The following is a 6709-nucleotide window of genomic DNA, read 5'->3' on the forward strand; positions in this document are numbered from 1 at the left end:
CTTCCATGCCGCCTCTAATGCCCAGCTTACTTCCTGCTTCTTGTTCTCTCTTTCCAATGGAGTCACACGTGCTGACACTTTTCCAGTTGTGTGCTTTTAAGTTAATTGCCTAGTCACGAGGGAAAACATATTTGAACCTGAAACAGTTTCTTGTAAACTGAGTTTAATAGTGTTTCACATTTTTGTTTTGGTAAAAATTTACTCAAACAACTTTTCTCAATACAGAGGGTATTTTTTTTTTTTGATTTTAAACACAGTGTTTAAAATGTGAAAAAATAGAACAATCTGAGGTTTCATGAGATGTGCCCTGAAATATGTTAGTAGAATAATGACAAAAATGAAATAGTGTTTGTTCTTTAAGTCTGTTTTTGGTTTTTGTAGGGATTATTTGATTTGGTTGGTTGCTTTGGTTTTTGACCATGATAGTTTCTAAAGTGAGAAAGAAGTAACATATTGATGAGGCTTTCTATTCTGGTAAATTTCAATTCCCTTTATCTAAGTTTTCAGGATTTTTTAAAAATTATTTTATTAGATATTTTCTTCATTTACATTTCAAATGCTATCCCGAGTGTCCCCTACACCCTCCTCCCGCCCTACTCCCCTGCCCACTCACTCCCACTTCTTGGCCCTGGCGTTCCCCTGTATGGGGCATATAAAGTTTGCAAGACCAAGGAGCCTCTCTTCCCAATGATGGCCAACTAGGCCATCTTCTGCTACATATGCAGCTAGAGACATGAGCTCTGGGGGTACTGGTTAGTTCATATTGTTGTTCCACCTATAGGGTTGCAGACCCCTTCAGCTCCAAGATACAATTTGCAAAACACAAGAAAACCAAAAGGAAGGTTTTTTTCAAAGATGGAAATTTTAATTTTCCAGAGAACATTTTGTATGGGACCCCAACATGTGACAGTCATGTCTGCCATGATTTAGTGAGAATCAAAAACATCTGCAGACAGTTTTAATGTTCAAGAAATGTGCTTTGATATACAATGATCTAGCAGATGTGATGTAAATACGTATTTCATAAATAACTTTTAAAATGCCAATAAAAAGTGTGGCTTTTACCCTCTGACAAATGATTTTTTTTTTTGCTTTTACATCTAATGCTTAATCTTGAAAGAGACATTTTCAGAAATTTGTACAGTGCATTATACTTTATGGTGATGTCATAATGAAGTCAGTATTTGCCTTTTGACACCCATGCTGAAATCACTTGGCCATCACAACCCTGGGAAAATGTATCTTTTTTTCATAAGCCTAAGTAGCAGAAATAGAACACATTATTTATAGTATTTTTAAAAACTCACCGTAATCCAATCAAGTGCAAAAAGAACCCTGACTCTAAATGTAAAAAGTTGTTTCTCCCAATGAAACGAAATCAACTTTGTCTTACATTTTTTTAACTCCTTAGAATAAAAATAAATGAGCCATCAGTGGGACATTAACAATTTAACATAGATTTATTTTAAAGCTAGATATAGTCTTTTTCACTAAAAATGTTTATAGAATACAAACTTTCAAATATCTGAAATTGGGGATTGAAAGATAGCGTAGACTTTAAGAGTGCTTGCTGTGCAGCCATGAGTACTGGAATTCAATACCAACCTAATCCTGAATTCTATCTCTGAGGGACATGGAAAGTCACTGGTACTTGCTAGATTTCAGCTAAGCCAAGAAAACACAAGTCACAGGTTCAGGGAGACCCAGCTTCCAAGGAAGAGATAGAGAGTGGTAGAGTAGGGATCTCAGTGTCCTCTTGTGACCTCTACATGTGTATGCAGGCATGGTCACCTGTCATACCTGTGCATAGACTCAGGCACACACACACAAATCTTTAAAAATCCGAAGCTGTTTAATTGTGTTCTGCCTGGATAAGCTTAAGGGTTTGTGTTGTTAATTGATTTTAAGATAAGGAATTCTTAAAGTCAAATTATGTGAATATTACTTGTTACAGTTAATTTAAAAATAGCTTTCAAAATATTAAAGTAGTGAGTATTGGGTAAGGTCATATTGAGTTTAAGAATAAACCTGATCATAGAGGTGCACACTCAGGAGACCAAGTTTAGAGGATCACTGAAGCTCAGGGATTTGAGACCTGCCTGAGCAATGTAGTGAGAACCCCCCTGTCCAAATTATTAGAAGATATGTGCTTTTAGAACCCTGAGACTATGTATTCTGTGTTTTATGTGTTCATTGTTTTTTCATAGGACTCAGCTGTTGATTTATTTGACTTTTCTTGCACAGTAATTGTCTCAGGATTACTATTGCTGTGATGAAACATCATGGCCAAGCCCACTCTTATAAAAGAGAGCACTTAACTGGGAGCCTTGCTTAAATTTTGAAGGGTTAGATAATTACCATCAAGGTAGGGAGCACTGAGGCATACAAGCAGGCATTGCGCTGGAGACATTGAATGAGGGCTTTACATCCTGATCTGCAAGCAGTAGCCAGAGAGAGGCACAGGGCCTGGTGTAGACATTTAAAACTTCAAAGCCCCAACCCCCAATTTAGAAGACATTCATATGTAGCATCTGCAACTACAATATGATCCAAAGACAGGCAGGCACAACATTACAGAGAAGTTACTCAAAGCCTGGGACTTGAGTACTCTCAACCCACTCATCTTAGTGTCTGAAGGAACTTGGATGAAAGATTATATTGTATTTGTGTCGTGTATACTGATACTATTTGAGTTCTGAAGGACAAGTTAACAGTTATCCTAAAAAATAAACTGGGAAAAGTATCTTGTCCTATTAAGTCAGGTTACCTACAAAGCCACACTTGCACATTTTTTAAAATAATGGCACTTTGTCATTTCCTAGCCTTTGCTTTTGAGGTTTTAATTTTAACTTGCTCATAATGAAAATGACCTATTGCTTTTGATGCAGACTAGCTAGGTGTTGACCACTGCTACAAGACTGACTAACAGTGAAGGTATTTTATAAGCAGTATCTCCTCCTTTATGTCACTATGATGCTTTCTATACATGACACTTAGAACTGCAATAATGTCAAACGGTGTGATGGTGGGTACCAGAGTTTTGATCCGATGAATTCTGAGCAGCAGCTAAACTAAAAGGCAAAGTATCAGGTTATAGTAGTACAGAAAAAAAAAAAAAAGTACATTCTGTTAAAGCACGATTAAAATGTAGATGGGAGCTAAAAACAAATGTCCTAAGAAATCTAACAGCATGTTAAGAAGTAGTCTTAAGGCTGGAGAGTGGAGCCTGGTGCCTCTGAGTTCAAGCCCTCACACCACAAAAGGTGTGGAGAGCTCTAACTTAAAATTATTTTTAAAAAAATCTTTCCTGGTAATTACTGCAAATAAAAACAAACAACTTATTTCTGATAAATATTTATTTTGGATAAATATTAAGACCACAGTCAATGAGTAGCCAACTAGCGTGGTCATATAACTGGGGACCTACCTTCCAATTAGATACATTTTTTTTTTTGTCTTTTGTACTGTTTTTACAGAGCTAACCATTAGACTTGTCAAAGAAGCTTTGTGTATGCTGGACAAGCATTCTACCAAGTTACATCCTCGGCCCTAAATATTTTCTTTTATTTTCTCATATTCCTACTGGGTAACTGACCTTTTGCCCCTGGGCCTCTTTTCCGACTCATTTTACACAATTCATGAAAGACTTCTTATTCAAATTATAATATTACGAGAACTTTCTCTAAAAACAACACCCCAGCCATGATTGGGGTGGAGACTGGAACAATTTAGTACACAAAACTAATGTGACCCACCATTTTTAAACTGAGGTATGTGTGAGGAGCGGTGGGAGGTGGGTGGAAGATGGGGATGTCAGGGTGTGGGGGTGTGGGGGTGGGACTTCATCTCATCTCTTCACCCCTATTCAGATTAGTCTTGGGTTGAGCAGAGCCTAAGTATAAGCAGCATTTCAAAGGCACAGAAGGCAAGGAAGATGCCCTCCACACATCCAGCCTTCTGTGGATAGGGATTAGTGTGCCTGCCTCCTATTGTTCATGTGTTCTCCACAGTGGCCCCACATCTCTCAGCATTCTCATTGGTCTATCGTCATAAGTTAAACAGATACTCTCTGTGAAAGCTGTAGCTGACAATATCGAGCAGCTCTGTACATTAAGGAATGGGGAAAATAGTTTCTCTTATTAATCCTACTAAACTTGATGTAAGCTATACAGTGTATTTTCCATCTTTTATTAGAATAGGTTACACTATTGTTTTCTTATTTCCCCCTTCTGCCAAATGTGGGTCTTAGATCTGACATTATTATTTCATGACATCCCACAAGCAAATATCTTAAAGCATGTATACATCCCTATATATCAGTAGTAAGATACCAGATTTCTGTGACAAACATCTATATGTCAATACCCAGTATACAGAAACACAGACAGGGAACCCAGAAAGACTGCCTCTCTGTAAGTGAGCTACTTAAAATGGTCTACGCATCACCAAGACTTTTAAGTTCTAGAAAAACTCAACTTCTTTTAATTCCCAATTGAAGATGTGCTTAAAGGTATTTGCTTCCCACAGTAAGCATTTTTTATTAGTTTATCTAGAACTACAGACAAAAGTCCTAGCAGCAGGCTGTCTCTCTGCATTCTACATCTCCTGTTTAAAGTTTTAGACCATTCACTCTAATAGGATTCCAGTTGAGCTGCAGAGGCATTTAGCCAGGTCAGTTGGCTGTATCCAGAATTAATTGGAACTCAGACTAGTGCAAATAACAGATGCATTCAACTGTAATTATTTTTCAAGGATAAGTTACTTTGTGGCTTAAAGGTTGTTCTGTGAAGGCAGCCTAGAACCATGCATAACTGTTCTTACTATGAGGAATGCTTTTCATTTCAGGAAATAGGTAATATAATCATGTAATTATCTGGATTACAGTTTTGGCTTAAATTAAAGACCATATTTCCAAGAGGAAACAGAGATTCCAATCCACTTATTTCAAGGAGGATAGGATGTTAGAGGTTGGAACTGAGGCCTCCCTGTGTGTCACTCAAGCCTCCTCCCACTGAGCTGCACCTCCATTCTTTTTATTTTGAAGCAGGGGCTGGCCACAGAACACAGGTTCCAGATTCACTGGCTGGTTCCTGCTTGTTCAGACAGCTTTCTTTCAACTCAGGTCCACCTGCTTAAGCAAGGCCCCACCCACACTGGGCTGGACCCTCTCCCATCATTTAACAATGAAAACATGCCTCACAGACATAACTGTATTCCAGTTTGATGGAAACAGATTCCCAGTGGATGTTCCTTCCACCTATGTGACTCTGCCTGGTGTGAAGCTGACAAAGACTAATAAAAACACCATAGAAAAACACTTCTGAGACTGTTTCTAGGAAGGTATACTTGAGAATAGAAGACTTAACCTAAACAATGGTGGCACCATTCCACGGGCTCGCATCCCAGGCTGAATTCAAGGGTTAAACAAACTGTACATTAGCATTCATTTCTCTATGTCCCTCCTGCCTGTGGACATAATGGGACCAGTCACATGATACTCCTGTTACCACACCTTCCCTGTCAGAGGGGACTAACATCAAACTGTGACCCGAAAGAGTCTCTTCTCCCTTCAGCTGCTTTTCCCAGATATTTCATCACAGCAGCAGGGAAAATAACTAATGCATAGTCCAAAAGAACCTCAATGGAATCATCCTGGGACAAAGTGTGAGTTATACCAAACCCGGGTATAAAATAGAGAAAGCAAAGTGATGTTGTAGATGGAGAAATGAATCAGTAAGCCATGTTCATGGGCACTGCATGTAGAGATGAACACAAGTAACCCAACACTCAAGAAATTGTTCCTAACCAAAACCTGCATATTCTATTCAAACACATTCATGTTAGAACTTTGTACTAGCATGCTACTGTAACATCTACATTATGCTACTGTAACTTCTACTATAATGCTAGTGTAACTATGCTACAGAAACTAATACAAACCTGGGTAACTTATGCTACAAAGTATGATTGCATGGTGACTTCTGTTCACCTCAGTGCAGCACAACTTGAAGCCATCAAAAATTATAAAGCAGAAAATTATAACAATGGATAACTTAATAATAAAATTAAGGGGGAGATCATTCATACTAGAATGACCCTGAAACCATTACATTCTAAATACCCTGATACAGCTGTTACAGTTGTGTTGTGGTATAAAGTGTCCCCAAGACCCACGTGGCCTCAGTTGTGGCCTTGCTCTGGGAGGTTCTGGAAGCTTTACAAATCAGTGTCTGACTAGAGGAAATTGGTTTTGGAGTTTGGGAGTTTGTTTGTTTGCTTTTATCCCTGGCCCCTTTCTGCATGCCATGAAGTGGGCAGCTTGCCTTCATCACAAGACCCTGACTCTGTGATCTTCTTCCCAAATTCATGCGGCCAAGAGACCGTGGATTGAAAACCTGGAAGTCACGGCACGAGTAATTCCTTCCTTCCTTGACTCTTTGCTTGGGTATCTGGTCATAGAGACATGAAGACAGATAACAATATTCTTTAAAACTCCAAAAAGTGACCAGGATAAATATTAGCAGTCCTGTTCTTTTAAAAAGAAGGATTAGTTTCATTATCTAACTTTTACAACAGTTAATAAAATCTTAAATCTCATTTTGATTCAAAGCTGCTCCTAATGTATCCCAGTTCGGGCTTTATTTCTTCAATCAGAAGTGATTGAAATGTAGGATGGGCGTTCACCCACTCATATTCTTTTTTTTTTTTT

Source organism: Mus pahari, chromosome 2, assembly GCF_900095145.1.
Source record: "Mus pahari chromosome 2, PAHARI_EIJ_v1.1, whole genome shotgun sequence".
NCBI classification, from domain to species: domain Eukaryota; kingdom Metazoa; phylum Chordata; class Mammalia; order Rodentia; family Muridae; genus Mus; species Mus pahari.